Source organism: Hermetia illucens, chromosome 5 (genome assembly GCF_905115235.1).
Source record: "Hermetia illucens chromosome 5, iHerIll2.2.curated.20191125, whole genome shotgun sequence".
Taxonomy (NCBI): domain Eukaryota; kingdom Metazoa; phylum Arthropoda; class Insecta; order Diptera; family Stratiomyidae; genus Hermetia; species Hermetia illucens.
Genome location: NC_051853.1, coordinates 68,589,784 through 68,610,626, shown reverse-complemented (window position 1 = coordinate 68,610,626; position 20,843 = coordinate 68,589,784). Strand labels below are relative to the sequence as shown.

General features: G+C 41.8%; 1 protein-coding gene across 1 annotated transcript in view; it reads right to left on the bottom strand.

Moving 5' to 3' along the window:
• Positions 1–20,843, bottom strand: part of LOC119657570 (irregular chiasm C-roughest protein) — a 269,666-nt gene that overhangs the window by 131,847 nt on the left and 116,976 nt on the right. The gene's annotated exons all lie outside the window — the stretch shown is intronic.

Sequence of the window (20,843 nt, the reverse complement as noted above, 5' to 3'; positions counted from 1 at the left end):
AATTTCTCCAAACCCAATAAGTTTTTCTTCACACACGTTTGTGTTGCGTTCGGTATGATTTGTAGATTTGCCAATTGATAACATAATTATCGGTTGCAGATTGATGGCTGAGGTCAACTTAATACATACATAGGGTGTTAGCATAGGTCACTTGCTACAACAACAAAATTTACCGAAGAAAGCCAACCTCTAAACATAACAAAAAATTGTGCAACAAATTATTGTTAATATACTCATTAGATGGCCGGTAATAGGATTAGTTACGATTGCATTACTTCGCCGAAAAAAGTAGTTCGCTTTGGCTTATTCGTATCTGTCTTTTCTTTTTCATTATTCTAAAAACATATTTATAAATTATTGCAAATTTAGCCGAAACAGATACAAATGCGATGGATGTACGTTCGCTATGTTGTATAAAAAATGGGACCTTAGCAGTATCTTTTGAAATTTCTTCCAGATATTAATCGCGTTGCCTTACGTCTTTCGGTACCTCAACTGATTAATGGATACGTGAAGCACACTTCTTAAGATATGAACATTTTTTAAAATATTTTAAGCAATTTTTACTAATTACCCACGTCTACATAATGCACTTGATGGGTTCCACGATTTACTCATTTATATAAAAAAATCTACAACCAAGACGGCGCCCAGACTAAACGCATTCAGCTTAATCGTAATCTCAATTTTAATCCCGTGCCGAGTCTGCAACGTCTTCATCACACAATTCAGATCGATCGCGTTTTCGTCATTATTCCAAAGTTTTATGATGAATATGTCAAAATTATCTGCTTTACAAAAGCAAGATTAACTTGTGGTTTTTATTTACTTTTCTCCTCGTTTCCACCTCGATAACATCCAACCCATTCCAGAGTAATTTGGGTCAAAGCTTGATTACCACAAGGTAAAAGATACAAGATAGAAACGGAATGAAAAAGAAAAACAAGACGCAATTGTAATTTTTTAAGGTTGAAAATTATAATTATGCATTTATCTCCTCGTTTTTTACTTTCCTTTGTATCTTTTGCTTTGAACGAAAAGTACGCTCCAGTTTGAAAGAACACATAAAATTATTGCTGGTAGCCGGGGCCCATACAACAATACAACGACCAGGCTCCATTGGGTTCACGTTAAGACAACGTCAAATAAAAATGATGTTAATAAAACGAGCCAGTGAATTGATATGCAGGGAAATGACTTGACGATTTCTCCCTCAAAAATAGAATTCTTGGAGATTGAAGATTTAAAGAGATTTCAAGACTTTGAGGTTGGTGGTGGGTTCCTCCGCTTTGAATAAAATTTCACAAGTGAATTCGAAATCATGAAGTGATGATGATCGTTTTAGATTCATTGAGGAATTGAACGTTGGTGGGATGGATGGCTATAGAGAACAGTCGAGTAGTAAAGGCGATGATTTAGCACTATTTGTCGCGAATGTTAGAGCAGGCTAAGGGTAGAGCCTTAGGTTAGTACGTCATAACTTTTGTTACAACAAAGTTTCGTCCCCTCGTCGTTGCATACTGTCTCATATTTCCGGGCACAATCTTGCAATATACGTACTTTCACCGCAAGCGTTTTCTTCCTGCAACGAACCAATGGGAAGATTTTGCTTCAGTTATGTTATGCAGCGTTTTCCCTTGCTCTTCTACTTAGCATCCTTTAGCACCTCCATTACCCTTCAAATTCCAAAATCCCATCCCGAGATCACACAAAATATGAGTGTATTTTAAATCTCAATTTATGAATGATAATTCTAATTCATAGTTCAGCATTTGACCTCAAACCTTCTAATCTTTCAATTCTCTAAAATCTCTTTCGAAACGTTATGCAATTTTAATACATAAATTCATAAATGCTAAAATCATCAATAACATTTTCCGTTGGTGTTTTTCCTGCCGCTCCCTCATGCTATATGCTAGCCAATGCACTTTACATGGAGGTATTATCATCAACGGCGCAACAACCGGTATCCGGTTTAGGCCTGCCTTAATAAGGAACTCCAGACATCCCGGATTTGCGTCCAGGTCCACCAATCCGATATCCCTAAAAGCTGTCTGGCGTCCTGACCTACGCCATCGCTCCATCTTAGGCAGGGTCTACCTCGTCTCCTACCATAGATATTGCCCTTATAGACTTTCCGGGCTGGATCATCTTCATCCATACGGGTTAAGTGACCCGCCCACCGTAACCTATTAAGCCGGATTTTATCCACAACCTGACGGTCATGGTATCGCTCATAGACTTCACCGTCATGTAGGCTACGGAATCGTCCATTCTCATGTAGGGGGCCGAAAATTCTTCAGAGGATTCTTCTCTCAAACGCGGCCAAGAGTTCGCAATTCTTCTTGCTAAGAACCGTCTCCGAGAAATACATGAGGATTTGCAAGATCATTGTTTTGTATAATACAATAAGAGCTTTGACCCTATGATGAGAAGTTTCGAGCGGAATAGTTTTTGTGAGCTGAAATAGGCTCTGTTGGCTGTATAGTTTTATCCTGGCTATGCTGCAACTGTTGTCCATATTCCAACAGTTTTTCCATCGCTTGCCACACAGAGAAAATCTGATCTGTCGCTGATTTGCCTGGAGTGAAGCCTCTTTGATATGGGCCAACGATGTTTTGGGTGTATGGGGCTAGCCGGCCTAGCAAGATAGTGGAGAATATCTTATAGAGGCTACTCAGCAACGTGATACCTATATAATTGCTGCACTGTGTGATATCTCCCTTTTTATGTATGAGACAGATAATGTCTCGTTGCCAATCGTCAGGCATTGATTCGCTGTCCCATACCTTGAGCACAAGTTGATGAACCACTTGGTGTAATTGGTCATAAAAGAACTCAACCCATCGCTATATTATGCCCATTCTGTGGGAAATCAGATTTCCCTCTTTGTCTCGGCAGGATGAGCATCGAGGTGTTTAAGGCTTCATCCTGCTGACTTGTTCGTAAAACGTCCGCGGTTGCTCCCTGTACTCCCTGTACTTTTCGAGTTACTTTTTCAATCTGTGAAGTCGCTTCTCCGCTGGCCGGAGTTCGTGATAAGTCTCTTCGCGTGCCCGCGCCTTTTGAGAAGTGGTGCCAATCGGAAAATACCTTTGCCTCAGAAGCGATCAGGAAATTCAGAAATCAATCTAAGAAAGGTGACCATTTTAAGAGGCTAAAATATAATATAATCCTTAGATTTAATTGCGGACGAACAATTACGTAAAAAAATGCTTATGATATTAAACACAATGACTTACCGGGTTTATCTCAGCTTTCAAATTCGACACTGCAATCCTAAACAGATAAATGGGTAATTAATGGTCTTTAAATACCTACAGCTCTACTATCACAGCGTACCCTCATCTTCACGATGATAAGCTCTGGGCAACACAAACTACCGACAAATCTAGCGTCCGAAATTGATAGGTCTAAGCGGACTGAACATAACTATGCCAAAAAGAAGTCTCATGGGGGAAATTACCCTGGCGGCAAAGACCACTGAGGACAGGAAGTAGCGCTTAGCATTCTCCACATGCATGGAGGGCCATCGTGGTCTGCAATGTCCAAAATTCATGGAGTTCAGACAAAATTGAGATACTGCGCCTCCACTGGTTATGTATCTTCTGTGGATTTCATAAATAATGAAAGGAGAAGACCGGTCAATGTCTCAAATGTGGACTTTGTCATAGGCAGCATGAAACGAAGCTTCACTCCAATAAGTATCGAAGTGGGAAGGCTTCTCTTAAAGAGAGCTCTTCACACCATATCGAAACTTTGCCCGTTTTAACTTATTCCAGTAGAGTTCTCCCAAGAGCTGTAATTAAGGTCAGGTCAAAGGCCGGTAATCTCAAAACGCTGCTTGGGACCAAGGAAGCCACAGCAGTTACTTGACTGAGGATCTGATCTAAATATTACGATTCAACTTAAAAAGAACGAATGTGGAAGTTTCAGGCTTGGGAGGAATTTCTGAAAGGTATCCTCAATTGTCTCGAGAAAAATGACCATTGCGGAGTCGAACTACCTATGACTTTGGTGTGAGAAAAGTATTATGTTATGGTTCTGCAGCAACGAGTCAAAAAATGTATTAGGGGAGGACAAGTGACCGGTCCTTGGATGGCTGATCATCTGGTAGAACGGGTGTCGCTGATTTACGAGTTCGAGAATGTAGGCACTGATTTGTGCGGAACATTCCAAATAAAGGAAAGAAAACTTTGAAATTCGAAAGTGGTATAAACCTATGTCGTTGTATTTGTATGCATGGCCTCTAACCGACGGGGCCAACCAAGGTCGATGCGGCCGGATAATGCCACGGGGATTGGGGAAGCTCGAGTCTCAAAGGAGACATGGCAAAAAGTAGTGGCCAACCTCGAATGCTGCTTGGCGCACCAACAAATCGTGCGGCATCATAATCCCCTTAGAGCAATTCATTTTGGGGTGTTGTTTGAGGCTGCACTGAGTAGCTTCAAGCGATATGTAAGAAAAATGGTGCTTAATATAACAAACCTCGAATATAATCAAATGGAAGGCGAAATCAACACTATAATAGATTAGCAGTAGGTATCCTTGCTTAAGCAAGAAATATCTGAATACTCTATGGAGGTCCAAGTTATGATAGGAGGGATAGTGGCTAAACATAAGCAATTAAGTCAGCTACGAGCTTGAGGAATATGTGAAGAACCTGAATAAGGAGGTAGCTGCGTTAGAACTGCCAGAGTTGGAGCACCCAGATAGCATTTTTGAGATGCATCCAATGGCAACATGGGTAAAAGATAATTTGAGTTGTTGATTCCACTCTACAGTGTCTATCATGTTATGGTATATTCAACAACAGACTCAAGAAACCTCACCTGGGATTTGGGAGTGACTACCTCGCACCGAGGTCTATTTAGCAGTCCCGGAAAGGATAAATTCTTCTTTGAGGAAAACGCAGTCGAAACCTATCCCTGAAGTTGATCAGATCAGGTCCAGCTTGCTTGTTTGCAAAAGATTGTAAAAAGCCGTAACCAATCCACAGGAGTGTTGTCTCCAAAAGATGTGGTCGAATAAAACCTAGCCTAGGGATTCTTTTCAGAGGACAGGTAGACAAATTCCCCTTAGCTTGCAACAGTACGCACCAAGAAATTCAATTCGCGGTCACTTTGGTAGACCTTTCATCGTGTACTCTCAATATGACTATTTTTAGCACCACTGAAAGTCCCAGAAGCGCGGGAATCAAATGGCATTAGACAATCGAAACAGTTATTCCCAAGTATCATCAGCCAGAAAAGTTGGAAGTGATTCCGACTGAGTGGAGCTCAGGTAAAATAAAATTGTTACCGCAGAAGCTATAAGAGACGTTAGGAGTGGACATGATCATGTACGTTCCGCACAGTTGGGCAGGCGCAGAGTTGCTTCTAAATGCATTGATAATTTCGATTATTATTCCAGTTAAGGGAAAGCGGAAACAAATGGCAATGAAAAAAGCCGGAACGAGCTGCATCTAGAAGCGTTGATCTATGCTTATATCGCCAGAGCAATATATTGACGCCGTAGACCGAATGGTGCGGATAGCACGCTAACTCCAACTTTTACCTTCGAACGAAGAGGAGGCTTTGAAATATGTCACAGGGTCAGACAAACATATCCTGTGCTAAACCGACAAATAAATTGACGAAAAGAAGGCTGGATTCCGACAAGGAGTCATATCTTGCAGAGACACAGTGGAGAAGAAGCCATATAAGCATCTGTCTCACCACCTACACTTGAGGAAGTTAAGAGTGCACATAAAAGGCTGAGAAACAATAAACCACGGGAGGTGGATAGAATACCTCCCGAGTTACAAAGAGCAAGGAGCATGGGGATGACGACCAAGCTTCATGAACTCCGTCGACATTATGCTGGAAGATTGGTAAAATTTATTTGTCGTACTTATGAAAATGGTGTCAAACTCAACTGGTAGAACTGTAGAGGGATAGCATTGTTGTATACATGTTACAAAGTGCTACCAAATATAATTGAAACAAGTCGGGAAACCGGAAGCTGGACGCTTCAGGTACGAAAGGTTTTGTGTATTTCTTAGTACGCAGCACGTAATATATGCATATATTGTGTGGGAATATCCACTTTCGGATGATATTGACATTTATAGTCATGAATTTGCGAAGAAGCGACAACTTTGACCTATTATAACTTTGTTAGAAATAGTGCGATTTCCACCAAACTTGGTAAGATCATGCTCTATATTATACCCTTTATTGTTGCCAAATTTCGTGGTCCTAGCATGAATTTAAGGGGGGTTCTGCAGCGAATTACTAAAAATTATAGTAATATACTATTATTAACTTTATTTATGCAGATATCAGTGTGGAAGGTACTTCGGAGCCCAGGCACTATATAGTGGCAGCCTCTCAATTTTTTTCAGATTTTTCGGTTGGGTAGTTTCTGAGAATGGCCCCCGTAAAGGAATGGTCACTTTCAACCACCCGCACTCCCCACCTTTCCAACAAATGTAAAAACTAAGACCAGCTTCGGAAAGTACTGGCCGAGACCTTTAATTTGATACCCCACATGACTATATTTGATGAAAAAAAAATGTACACCCTCCTTTTGCATGTATGGGGACCCCCCCTCAAATTCGTTGTAAAAGGATGTAATTCACTGTATGCGTGAGCGTTCACAGTTCCCAGCTTTCCACCAAATTTGGTGTCAATCGCTGCAACCGTCTCCGAGAAAAATGCGTGTGACGGACAGACAAACAGCAAACCGATTTTAATAAGGTTTTGTGTTTACACAAAACCTTAAAAAGACTCGAACCATACTCAAGAAATATTCTTGGCGAATTTTTCGAATGTGGAGATTAATAGTTGATCATATATTCTGAGTGAAGCAGGTGCTGGAGAAGTGCTGGGCAATTGGCAGTGCTGCCAAAAATAATCGAAAGAAGGTTGGAACCCTTCCTAAAAAATATTGTTGATGAAAACTGAGTAGAATGTCAACGAAGAAAATCAACGGCTGATCAGATATTCCCCGTAAAGCAGATAATAGAGAAGTGTTGGGAATATAGTTACAATGCAACAGTATCGATCGGTGATTAGTATACAAAATATTGTCTGAATTTGAAGTTGCAACGAAACTGATTAGAAGCATCAGAATAACAATAAGCCAATCTCACGATCAAGTAAAAATATGAAACTACCTAACGGATGAAATAAATATGCAGGCACGATTGAAAGAAAGCGCAAAGGAAGTCCTGGTGTAGCTTGACAAAGTGCACTCCTCAATAATTTTTGAGATGTTCACACGCCCCTTGGACACTTCTAAGAATATTTGCCTATCGGTGCAGATCGTAATGCGTCTTTCTTTGAATATTTCTACACACCTTTCCGAGGTTTCAAACAACAGTAATCTGCATGTTAGCACGGTAGTTACTTAATTAAAGGGTCTTCAAAAATATGCTCTCTGACAGCATCAAAAAGTTTTTGGAAAGACATACAGTCGAAGGTTCCGTCACCGTCCACGACAGACTCGCTTTTCAGAGTTGCGTACTCTATCTTGGAAACCAATGAATGAAGAGCAGATTCATTTTCCACGTTATTATGCAAGATGGTTTCCAATTAGCTAGTAGGACCCTAACGCCTTCTAATAACCATCCAATTAAATTTTATTGAAAATGATGACAGATCAACTGTGTGAATCATCATCTTTCCCAGTCCATTGACTCCTGCCAAAAGGAAGTGTGTCTAGATACCCTAAATTCAACTTCAGCTTGGCTGAAAGGATACCATCCGTTGCAGGTGTATTGAAATCCCCAAAGGATTGTATAGCAACTCTCACTTTTTAACTGGTAACTACCGCTCCCGCAGTGTAACGATTTCCCTTCGAACACTTTCGTGTTGAAAGGTTTGCAATTTTAGACAATTCCTTCCTTTTGGATTCCATCACGTATCCTCACACAGGATGCCCCTTCAAAGAATCCGTACTGTCTCAGCTCTGGCGTTTTTTTGGAGCCGTTTCTAATTTTTTGACAAGGTCGAACTTGGTCGGCTCATTCCGTTAAAGTCACACGGGCAGTTCCCGAAGTTTAACCAGTCTTCATTCTAATCGTTTTTATAAACGGATTCGGAAGTCGACTGGTCGAGTTCGTGAGTTTTTCCCCGCGTTTATTTCAGAGAATAAAGGGCAACCTATTAAAGCCACTCTCAAACCGTGCGACTTCGAATTTCCAATTAAGCTTATTAGTCACCTAAGGTGCATTTTACTGCCGAAAAGTACGCGGAGCGTCGTCAAATCTGCTTTCATTGTATTCCGTCTCTAACATCTTTGAATCGCAAATTGTTAGGTTAATTAACTCACTTAGACCCTGTGTTCGTATCATAACTTACCTTACCTACATTATATACCTTACTGCTCGATGCATTCAAAACTTGCCTGAAAGAAGGCATTTCTTCTTCCGCTGGGCAGTCGTGAGCTTTGCGCTGCTTAACAAGGGAGAGGCGACCGTAAGTTGCCAACTGCATATCGACACTTTGTTTTCTTGACAAAGTCGAGAAATGAAATGTTCAACAGGGCGAGATTTGCTGAAATAATAAGTGTTGCCGGGCGCTTACTCCCAAGGTAGTTCGTTTTTTAGCTACTCTCCCGGATATTGTTCACTGACACACTAGAGGGCCAGAGGAGAATAAAGATCATGTCGGATGTAGCCCCGGGATCCATCCTAGGGGAAATTTTTCGAGCAAATCCAAGCAGCAGCAGGAGTTTTGACATTAAGTTGGCTAATGCAGACATTCGGGGTCCTACACCCTAGCATAGTCTATTCTGTTCCACGGCGCGGAAGTATCGGCTGATGTTCTTAGCGAAGAGATATACTGAATGCGCCTTGCGCAAGTACAGATACAGAGAAGTTTGCGGATATCGTCGATATGTACAAAAGCAAAGGGAAAGACTCAAGGGATCTGGTTGCTTGCGAAGAACGACAACGTGCACTAAATGAGATGTACTCTCTTGGCAATACGAGACAAGAGGAAGATGGACTACGTCATTCATTTACAACTTAGTCGCGTGGCTGAATCGAAAGCATGGTGAAACAGACTATTTCCTTACCCGTGGGAGTTTTCAGTCTTAACAGCGCAAGATTGGGAAGGCACGATCTCCTGACTCTGTGTTTTGCAATGGGGTTGCGGACGACACTGATCACACTTTTCTTCTTGTGGAAAGCCGACCGAGGTTCGCCAAAAAAAAATACAGAGCAACTCTCCCAAGACAACGTTGTTGAAGAGATGCTAAGGAGTGCTAACGGGGGGAGTCGTGATGCGCATTACGTTCGGGTTCTATTTGTTGCAAAAAAGATACAGCTTGGCCTTTGCCCTTATGGCAGGGGGTTCCTTACAGTTCCCTTCGTTCTCTGCTCTCCTATTGGTGAAAGTCTCCTTAAGGAAAGTGGGAAGGCTAGTCTGAAGTAATGCGACAAACAATTCCAGACTAGTTCTCTGACAACGGGGAGGTATTTAATTGGTAGTCTAATAGTGTACCGTTGCGAGAGTCCAACACTTTGCGCGTCAAGGCATTCATCTACCTTACTCCTAAACAGAAAAAAATGCCCTTAACTAATCTGATAGTGCAGGGTTTTGTTAGAACGCAGGCATGGTGTTACTTCGTTATACTCAGGCTTACTTTGAAATACAGATACAGACCGCTACATGTAGTGACGATTCTGATAATATTTTTTAAGTCGAATTGACGTGAGTGAATACCCAAACTTTTGTAGTTTACTGTGTGATCTAAACATTGCTCTCTTCTCGCCATCTTACCACAATATTTGCTACAAGCTTCAAGAGCACTGGATCTACTCCGTATGCACTTGGCATCCGAATCCCCAAATAAGGAGTGAATATTCATTCAAGACATGTTCACCCCAAGCAGCTGGATTATCGCTTAGTAAAAAGTCTATTTGTAGTTTGCAAAAATCTCCTGCATTAAACGCAACCAACCAAGTGTACTCAACAAATCCCATCCCGACGAAATATTTAGCATTTCCTAGACAGCTTCGCCAGCCAACAGATTATCTCCGGAATTTCAACCAGAAAATAATCTACCGAAAGTTGTGAAAAGATACAAGATATTTCTGGATACTCTGAGACTTATCCGATGGCATGCAGACTATAAGTTTTTTCCGCAGATTTTTTTCTTCTCTTTGGTAATTATGAGGATGAGATATGCACAACATCTGGATGAATTGCGAGCGTTGCCGTTGAGGTTGTTATCTCGTTCTGGATGCTGGATGTACTGATCGCAATTCAATTTAATGCTGATGAAGACGACGACGCCGATGATGATCTAGTTGATGTATTCCCCATATGTCCAATGACTTTGCCAAAGGAAGTTTGCCTATACGTCAACTGTATGGGAAGAAGATTGGCGCATTGGCAGACACTGTCGTCAGTTCAATGAATACAAGTGACGAAAAAATTCGACTACATGTGCTGCCAAACTGGTGGCTTTAACACGTCTTTTCGTGAATTGATGGAAATGCAATGCGTGCAGAGCAAGCAAGGTCGGTTTTTTAGTGTATGTTCTATGGTAATTTAGTGCGGAGCACTTTTTCCCATTATACTGAAATGAATTCCTCTGAAAAATTCAAAGAGTATGAGAAATTTTTTTAAATTAACATCACGGCTCATTTGCTTTCCCCAACGCACCATAATTAAGAATAATTCAACATTAATCTCCTTCATTCCTTCTAGTTCAATAGAACGGGTCACAGAAATCTCCCCCTTGATATACGTCAAACTTCAAGCACTCCTCCAAATTATTTCTACATTTCTCAGAGAATGGTTTGACGGGATGCAGCCCCGTCACTATTACACAAAGATCAGACCGTTAATTATCCCCCAACTAGGTATTTCATGCGTCTAATGACAATAATTTCCACATTTCCGTCTCCAGAAGCAATCATAATCCCAAAGAGTTGGTCTGATCATCTTGATAGTACCCTAAATCTCTCATATTTGGATCCCATATGTAAGCCTACCTTTATTATAAATAAACTCACCAAGAAAAGCAAGAGGAATTTTGTTGACTATAAAAACCCAGGACAACAACAACGGAGTGAGAATCTGAGCTAATGACTTAAATCTTTTGTTTCCGAATTTCCCGGGTAATAAGCGGTAACCATGTGTTGACCAGACATGGCACCTAGAACAATCTCATTACCATACACGGACGTGCTGTAAAGTTAAGATAGCCTCCACAATGCGTGCCCTTTTTCGTACAACTGTTCAAAAAAAAATTCTGTAAAGCCTATGATTTGGAAACCAACAAAATCGTCAAAAAATAGCCCCAAAATTGGTTGTACGATCTCACGAGAAGACAAAAAGATAGATCCAGTGCATGTAATAATCGCCGAAAGATGAGAAGCTGTATCTTAATTTTGGTCAATTTGGAGGAAGAAAAAACTAACCTGGCCGACTAAGTGGCTTCGGGTCCCGTGTTTTGTCTTGTTACGTGCACGAATTATGGAGGTGCTAGATACGAGTAGCGCGTTAGTGCCTAGAAGCTGACTCGGGCCGTCTTTAAAGGCGACCGACACACGAACAAGAAAAGTCTCATTAAGTGCAATTATCGACCATAAAGGTAAGATGAGGCCAGAGTATACAAGGCGATCTGCTACTAGGTACTTCAGTACATGATCCGATCTAAGCTAAGTGCAGCCTAGCATTTCGGTGGCTCATAACAGGAGTACTTGCTTCTGGTTTTCAAATTATCAGATTCCGATCAGGACCGGGATCGTTATTAAAGGTCTAGTGCGGAGATGACGGTGCTCTTGAAGCAAAATGTATTATCACAGCCAACGAAATTTCCACAGAAGGATGATATGAAGGTGCAAAGGTTCCTAATCTGATCTGAACGATTCTAATTAAAATTTTGTTTCAATCTTCAATGGGCATCTTTCTAGAAGCATCCGCAAATCTTCTTCTTGCCACAGAAAGCATTCAAGAAGATGATGATGGATGAATACTATACTTGAATCAATAAAGCAAATGCAGTCGAACCTAATTACCACACACTCTCACTATATTTAGCAACCGAGGATGGCAGCTGCTAAATCACGATAAATTCTAATTTTGCTTTGATTTATTCCAGCTAAGATAGACTTGCTCTGTATCTCACTCTGAAAAGTAAGATACATCCATTATAAAATGTTTTATTAGCCACTATTTGAAGTGATAAAAAATCTAATCGCAATGCCGCAGAGCAAAAACCATGGCATTCGACAGATTGCTATCGGCAAGAAACAGAACAAACATTACGGAAATACCTTAACAAACCGCAACCATTCTGTTCTGGGTACTCGTTAGCCTGAAGGCTTATAAAAAGATTACTGTTACAAGAGGTCAAGTTAAACATTAGATGTTCAGATTTTCCGTAAGAATTGGAAATTAATTTAACGCGTAAACCCAAACCGTAACGTTACGTCTAATCATTCTTCACATGTAGAAGCCAGCAACAGTCTTTTTTCCAAGTGCTGTTGATGCCTAGGGGAAGAAACTTTATGATGTAAGGCTCCAAGCTGGTGCTTCTAAAAAACCCATTCCAAAATGCTGCATCCTTCTATTTTTCAAAAAAGCTATCTAAACTAATCTTAAGCCGCAATACTCCAGTCCAAAGTAAAAATATAAGAACAACGTAATATTGTGAAGTCATCGAGGTCTTCATCAATTAAGAAAGTAAAGAACGTCCAAAACTCAGATAAACAAAGAGAAGAGTTGGCCCATAGTTTAATCTAAATGGCTAAGTGATCAGATTCTGTTTTAGGAAGACCAGATTCTCCTTGACATAACATAGATGGTGAGCCTTCGACTACTGAGTAGTGCGAGTTGATTCTACCCTTCATACACTATTCAACCCGTTCCTGTACTGCGTCACCCGCAAGAAGGATGTAGCAACTGATCGTCTGTTTTTCGTTCAAATTGGCTATGTTACACTTGAGGCTTGAATCGTGCCCCGGGCGTTGATAGACCTCCAATGTCAACTGGGAGAACGTACGACTCGGCTACACTATGCGTCTCCGAGAATAATCTAGCTACGATCCACCGACCGGCGGTAAAGAATATTTTCCACTCTGCTGTAGCTGGAAAGCCCAGAGCAAAACTGGCCTTAAAGCCTACGCATGGTGTATTTCACTAGGTTGACTAAAAGCTTAGGAGGTACTTCATACACGATGTTAACCGCCGATTAAGAAGGCCGAAAAACAGTAACACCTACATTCTCTGGATCATATTAATCATAATAATATTAATATATAATCAACGAAGCTATCACCACCCCGGGCAGGTATAAAACGCAAATCCATTAAATGAGGAGAAGAAACTTAAGGTCTGATAGGGGTAACCGATGGGGGTCGTCTGATTTGGCGATTGGGTCAGGCTTCCGTAATGGACAGCATGGCATCACGATGATCAGGAGCATGCTCCCCCCGGCAACGGCTGTTTTGCCACAGTCTTTGGTGGCCACTTTAGCAGGTTCGCCCAACGGATGAAGTGGACTGATGAAATGAACCTCTTTATCATCCGCTCCTACAACGAAATAACGGCGAGGGCAGGAACATCTTACCACACACGTGACTGTGGAGCGAGTTGCAGACCAATATCGTTTTATTACTCGTAGTGATATAATCCCGGCCATCACTAAGGGGCTTGTGCGACTTGGGATCATCGCAAAAATGTTGACCAAGATGGCTCAGAGACGGCGGCATTAACAACACCACTTCATGCTGTAGGTAACAGTTTCAGGACTCGTCAAATCACTCTTCTGCACCGACCGGCCGAAGTCTTCGCTGAGCTTCGGGGCGAATTCCAAAGGGCGTGTATAGAATTTTCAGTAATGGATTCTTTGCATAGACTAGGTTTTCACAGGCTCTGTGTATCCCCAGCAACTCCGAGAATTCTATCTCAAATCAATGAAGAAATTGCATCTCGACTGTGCTGATATGTCGCTGCTGTAATTACAACCACTCGCTTTCGGGTTATTGGCGTGAGTGACCCAAGAGATCCACCGTGAAAATGAAACTAAGGCAGGACATTTCTAGGCTGATTTAAATCTGCTGACTTTGCAGCAGGTGAGTGCAAAAATAAAGTGCATAGGATTTACCGGAACTATACCATCCCTAATGACCTACCCCTAATTGAAATTCTGAATATACTGAAGGAGAAACTTTCTGCCGTATCCAGTCGGTTAAGACGGTTGTGACGTCGAAGTTCTTTCCAGATCACTTAATGAATCCCAACAAAGTGTCCAGACAGGACACTTTTCGATAACGGAAGCAATTTGGAGATTACCCGCCCATCACACTGAGTGGCTGAATGCTCCCACCATCCCATGTCGGGCATAAATTTTGCGGACGTTACCGTAGATAAGGTACGAAGATCTATAAACAGCTCGAAGGTACTGAAGAAGTCCTGCCTGGATCGGATGCAGAATTGCTAGTGTAAAAAGGTTACTAGTATACACGGTAGATTGGCAAAGAGCATAAACCAGGTGATTAATGGGCTTGAGGAATTTTCACATTTCCTCACTGCGGGAATTACCTAGCTTATCCCTAAAAAGGGCACAGTTCAGAACCCCGTAGACACAGAAGGCAGAAAGATTGCCGAGTTGAGTCAAAGGATTGCAAAGAGCAAATCATTATCGACTCGGTAGTTGTAAGACTGTTGACTTAAGTTGCCATATCGATTACTCTCGTACTGAAGGTCGCGGTTCAAATCTCACTGGTGGCAGAATGATTTATCGTGACCGGATGTCAGATGCCAGTCGACCGAGCTGTGAATGAGTAACTGAGTCAAATCAGGGTAACAATCTCCGGCGAGCGCAATACTCACCACATTGTCTCCTACAGTGTTACTAAAGTGTACGGTTACAGCCCTGAATGAAGTGCTCTAATACACTTCAAGCTCCTGATTCAATATGTGGATTGTTGCGCCAACAATTATTATTATTATTTTGACAGTGCCCTACACATCTGGTTAAACGATGCCTCACGTCTGTATCACATTGATCCCAAACTAATAAAGATTTTTGCGACAGTCATGGAAGGGTGGCCTATATTTTCAAACCACTGCATAATCTTCAAGCAAAGTTCTGACTCACAGCCCTATATGTTATTTCTTGGCTAGAACCGTATTGGTTCCCACAGAATTATTGATACTTTCGATATTCTGACAGTAATCCTAATGGCCGAGAAATATCTCTTCAGTTAGTTCTTGTATGGCTACCAATATTTATACCTGTATCATCCATACCCCTCTATCGTGCCGATGCTACCATTATGAACGCCGGGGAGTTTGTTCTTAGCAACAAGGTTTCTCCAGTCGATTATCCTGAGGTAGGTAGCAAAGTTCCAATTGCTAGTTAATAGAGGGAGACCTAAGACTTCTTCCCAATCGCCAAAATTTCCCGAGCTAGGGAAGTGGAAACTGGTGCAACAAATCAATAGATTTGCGTTAATAATAAAACCGTTCGTGAATTTCTTACGACAAATCAAAACGAACAGAACGCGGTATGCAAGTAGGGGTACTACTATCTTTCTGCAAATCAATCACATTTTGCGACGTCTGAAAGCTGAGGATCGACCTTAACCATGACATGGAAGGTTCCAAGTCGACGGCAGAGAAAGACACTGCGAGAGAAGGCGAAGGATTTTGGACGTGGCCACACCACTAAGCGCGATAATGTCCAGAGAAATCGAACGCAAAAAAGTGGAATCTCTGACGGAAGGTGGGACAAACTAGTAACTTAGGTGAGACACACACTGGATGCACCAGCGTATCAGCGGTAATGCGCGGAAAAAACATAATCACAACACATCTCTATTGGGCAATGCAGTGTCTACATCCGGCCGTCCCGCGGGGATTAGGACCGGTGTGCCGGGAGGTAATCAAATCAACGAGAGAGAGCTCAACAAAACTGGTGGTAGGAATATGGCCACGAAGGCGGGAAGGAAGACAACATGTTCATAAGCCGCAGCCTCATTTCTGATCGCTGCTGTGGGAGTTTCGTCCTAGGATGGAAAATATCAGAGGGAGCATTTACTATCCTCCAGAAGTCATAGACGTGAATGGAACTGACGTGATGCCAGTTTGTATGAAAACCGGACAACGCAAATCAGTGAAGGGGTTTGGCGGAAAACGGACGAATGCTCTGCGTAATGAGATGAGACCTATGTGACTGCTGTACCTCCAATTACGGCTATTTTCAGAGAAATCAAACACGAAGGGATCGACTCTCTGGCAACACGCTGCCTGTAGCACACGCTTCTAACAGTTTTCCATTACACAATAGAAAACTGTTATGTCGAACAGCGTAAAGATTGGTCAAATTAACCTGCAGCATGCCAAAGCCTGCTCCTAAGTGCTGGCAGCCAGGTTGACAAATTTGCAGGACTACCTCTACACTTTTCTAATGGAAGAGCCATGAGTTCGATTTGATAGAATCTGTGACATTGAATCAGTAAAGAGAACTAGGATCTTTTACGATGAAAGATCTATAAGACAGAGCTTGTATCCTGATGTCAAGGCGGTTAGTAGCAACTATGTTGAGAGTGTTCTGTTCCCAGGACCTAGTTACGATTAACTTACAATTCTATATTAATGGCCAGACTAAAAACATCGTAGTTGCCTCTGCTTATTTACCCTATGATACCTTGTGTCCTCTACCGACACAAGAACTTTGGTATCTATGCAGAATAAAGTGGCCCTAAACTCTTAATAGATTAATAGAGTGCTCATCATATTTGTTGGGGCTTTAATAAAAGCAATCCCAGAGGGGAGAAGCTATTTGATTTCATCCATTCAGCTGGTCTTATGACAGCAAAGGTAGGACTCGCCCCTACGTTCATGGCGTCGAGAAGAAGTGAAGTAACTGACCTAACAATCAGTACTTGATAGGTGCTAGAGTTGACTACAGACTTTCGGGTGCTAGGCGAAGTCTCACTGTCAAGTCATCGATTAGCTATCGGATTTAATGTGACTATTGCGGGCGAACAGTCTGTAATACAAAGACGCAATCCTAGGAAAACGAATTCAATAAAGTTCAATGAACTTCCTTGCAACAAGGTGACTTAGGACTCCTTCGGTGATAGAAGAATTGAATTGAAAACTCTGAAGTGCACACATTCATTCGAGGCCAAAGCGATAAAATGATTCCATCAAATCAACCAGACGGCCACTGATTCGTGCTTGTAAAAGCGGTAAGTATAAAGACTGGTTAAATTTCCAGAACTTACAGCGTGAATATAAGAATCTCGTAAAATGTTCTAAGAGAAACTCCTATTGGAAGTAGTGTGAAAAAGGGCGACTTCCAGGATGCGCAGAGTCCTTAACAAGGTTAGCAAGTCATGCAATCTGGATGAAACTTTCATCAACTCCAGAGTTGACAGACAAATCAGCTTAACATAATTTTGTTTAAATGTCTGGAGAGACTGGTTGAGGGTCACATTCGTACGAAGGCGCTAAGATTGCATCCACTAAATGAAAGCCAACAGGCTTGCCACTGTAGAAACTCCTGAGAGTCTGCTCTTCAGTTTTTGGTTTTAAAGACAGAGGACACAATTATGAAAGGCGAGTACGCGATGGGGTGGTCGTGGACATTGAGGGGGCGTTCGACTGCTAATTGTTGGTCGAGATCTCGGAACGGATCATCGCACCGTTAATTTGATTGACAGTCGGTGTCCCAGGCATAGACTTTCAGCGAATACAAACAAAACCACAATGGAGGAAACTGAATAGTCTTTGCTTCCAGAGATGAGAGGTATAACCGTTTAACTCCCCGGAAAAGTGAAATATCTGGGAGTTATTCTAGATAAGAAGTTTCCCTGGAACATACATGTGGAGACAAAGATGAAAGGGGCTCTCACACCTTTGCCTCGACATGGGAACTTAGGCCTCAGGTAGAAATGTGGATATATGTGTATGGGTATATGAAACAAAAAAGTTTTCACTGTAAACTAGCTACAATGCACGTGTGACTGACTATTACCGATGCCGCTAGAATACCATGCGGCGTAGCTCGAAATGCAGTACTGAAATTGCAGCACACGGATTTGTTTATCCAGCGGACTGCAATGAAAGCAGCTCATCGACTAATTCGATTAGATCTATGGGGAAACATTGGCGATATGAAGGGATGAAGTTATGTTGTAACAAAGTGAAAACCGGGACGTAGTAGAAGAATGCGTGCCAGGATGTAATGACGTATTCTACACCAACGGCTCAAAAACAGAACAGGGTTCTGGAGGCGAAGTCTTCCTCCCGAATAAAAACGAGAAGCGAGCTTTTCTCTTGGGATGTTGTGCAATGGTCTTTCAGTTTAAGGTGCATACGATCCTAGGGGCAGCAACGTGGGCGATTACGGGCAGGCACATCGCAATCCGTAGCGATAGTCAAGTTGCATTGAAAGCGTTGAGCTGTCCTTTGGTCACTTCAAAAATCGATCAGGGCATGTAGAAATCTGTCTATCGAACTTCATTTCCAAATTCAACACGATGAAACTACTCTTGGTCTTGTGGTGTAGAGAGAATGAAATCTCGGAGCAAAAGGGGTTCAATTTCCCCCATGCCTGGACCGGAACCAACAATTACGTTTATCAGAAGCCTTGACTGTCAAAAAGCAATAAGACTTGCAGGAATATTGTTGGAATTCTGACTGGCCATAATTCACTAGTTGAACATAAGTTTAGAATAGGAATTTCTCAAAATGATACGTCCTGTAATGAGGAAGCGAGATCCATGTGGCATTTCCTATTGGAGTGCCACGCCTGTGGACGCAACAGGCATCAGATTTTTGGTGCTGATGTGCTTCAACTACACTGGGTAGCATCACATCCACTAACGAAAATCCTGCGATACATCAACGATTCCGGGATATTCCATTAGACGAGGGAATCGAGTACAATGGACCACTGAGGTCTGAGTGATTAGAGGCTTTGCCTCTCCCCCACCGCATACACACACACACTAGTATAATGAACCTGAGTTCCTAGACGTATGAACGTCCCATCACTCCCTAGCTTCCCTAGCTATCGGGGGTATTAGTCATAGTTAATACTAAAGTGGTTTTCAAAGTAGAAAATATTATCTATAACTAAAGCTTCCACCATAATCTTCTGTGGAGTGAAGCAGTTACTACCAGCACTGTCTGCACAGAGACTTTTCCAACAAGATGAGTGAAAAGAAATTCAATGAGGAAAATATTAGACCGACAATGAGGAATCGCTGATAAAGCCAGACCATCTATTCTTCCTCAAGAGCTACAGGTGAACTTCTATATATGTCCAGAAAAGTAATTGGATGAGCAAGCAAATAAAAATAATTGAAGGTAAGACATGAATCTGGGCGACTTAATGATGAAAAGCCTAGACTCCTCGCTAAATTCGTTCAAGTGCATATTCTACAGGATTTCATCATTGTAATAAAATTCTTAATAGTCCTCTTTCGTACGTACTTCAAACGAGAGCACTATCTGTTGCAGCCCCCGGCTACATTTTGCATTTCTTTAATCCTCTTCCGACATTATACTTTGCTTAATATGCTAAACAGTTGCTAACTTCATAGAGAGCCTCAAGGTTCCCGCCCGGGTTGCATCTTGTTTCATATGCAACATCTCAAGATGCATTGATCAAGTGTGTACTAACCCCGCACATTTGTAAGATAAATTTTTGAGTAGCAGAGAAAAGGACGTCATAAATATACATGCATATGCTGAGTAAAACAGAAAGATCCAAGTAAAAAACACAGAAAAACAAACTCCGCCACCAAAGGGAAGCAGCACTCGTACTGTACTAGCGCGTCCATGACCGAATGAATCATTGCTCTTCCCGTCAAATTATATGATGTGGCTGGTCGGGTGGGTAGGTAGCTATTGTGAAACCACCCGGGTGCCATTCATGCTTAAAACTTTGACAATTTATTATTTGTTTCCACGGAGCGGTCGGAGCAGGATGTCTATGTAAAATGCGTTTTCCCCCTTTTGCTGACAGAATTTCCATTTTTTCTTTGGGAGTCTCACCATTCGGGACGGATCGTCGGGAGCCACCGACGGATGTAGGGAAGTAAAAATTGAGAGAAAGGGCGCGGCAGGACAGTAGTTTCGAACATTTCCAAAATAAATTCCAAGTTATATTCCCCATTAGTGAAATGATTTATCACGTCTGTATGTCTCCCTTGTTACCATCAGCACACATGCCGAGCGTGAATATGGTCCAGATTGAGCAAAAGTCGAGCGATGAAAAACACTGGAAGAGTGTACACAAATGGAATGGAGTAGTAACCTCAACTTGAATGACTCCAGCAATATTTGCCATTACCCAGAGAAAACGAAATGTAAATGTATGTTTTGCAGGCGACTATTGCGCGAAATTCAAATTTCTCGGGAAATAAAGTGAAAAGGAAAAGTTTGCATTGCACAATGGGAGAGCTGCTCTGAAATTAGTCGGGAGGACAAAAGAGGGCTTAATATTGAATGAATTTTAATTGTTATGATATTGTTGTCGTCGGTAGTCAACTTTGTGCTGGGTCTGAATTGGTGTAAACTGCAAGGAACAACTCGTGTTTTCCTACTTTTTTGTGAGCCACGAGATTTACTTTCTGAGGTTTTTTCAACGAAATTTGTGTGGGAAATGTTTTACATAATTGCAGAAGGAAGCATGGTGGAATGCGGAGGGGGACAACAATTCTGCTGAATTATATTTTGAGTGAATGCAGATATACAGATGAAAACCCCTTACCCATAAGTATGCACATCTGAATGCGTACGTGTGTATATCCTTGCACCATTTTAACCAGATTCCTAAGCCAAATTCAAGGGGTTTAATTGCATTTTACATGGTCGATC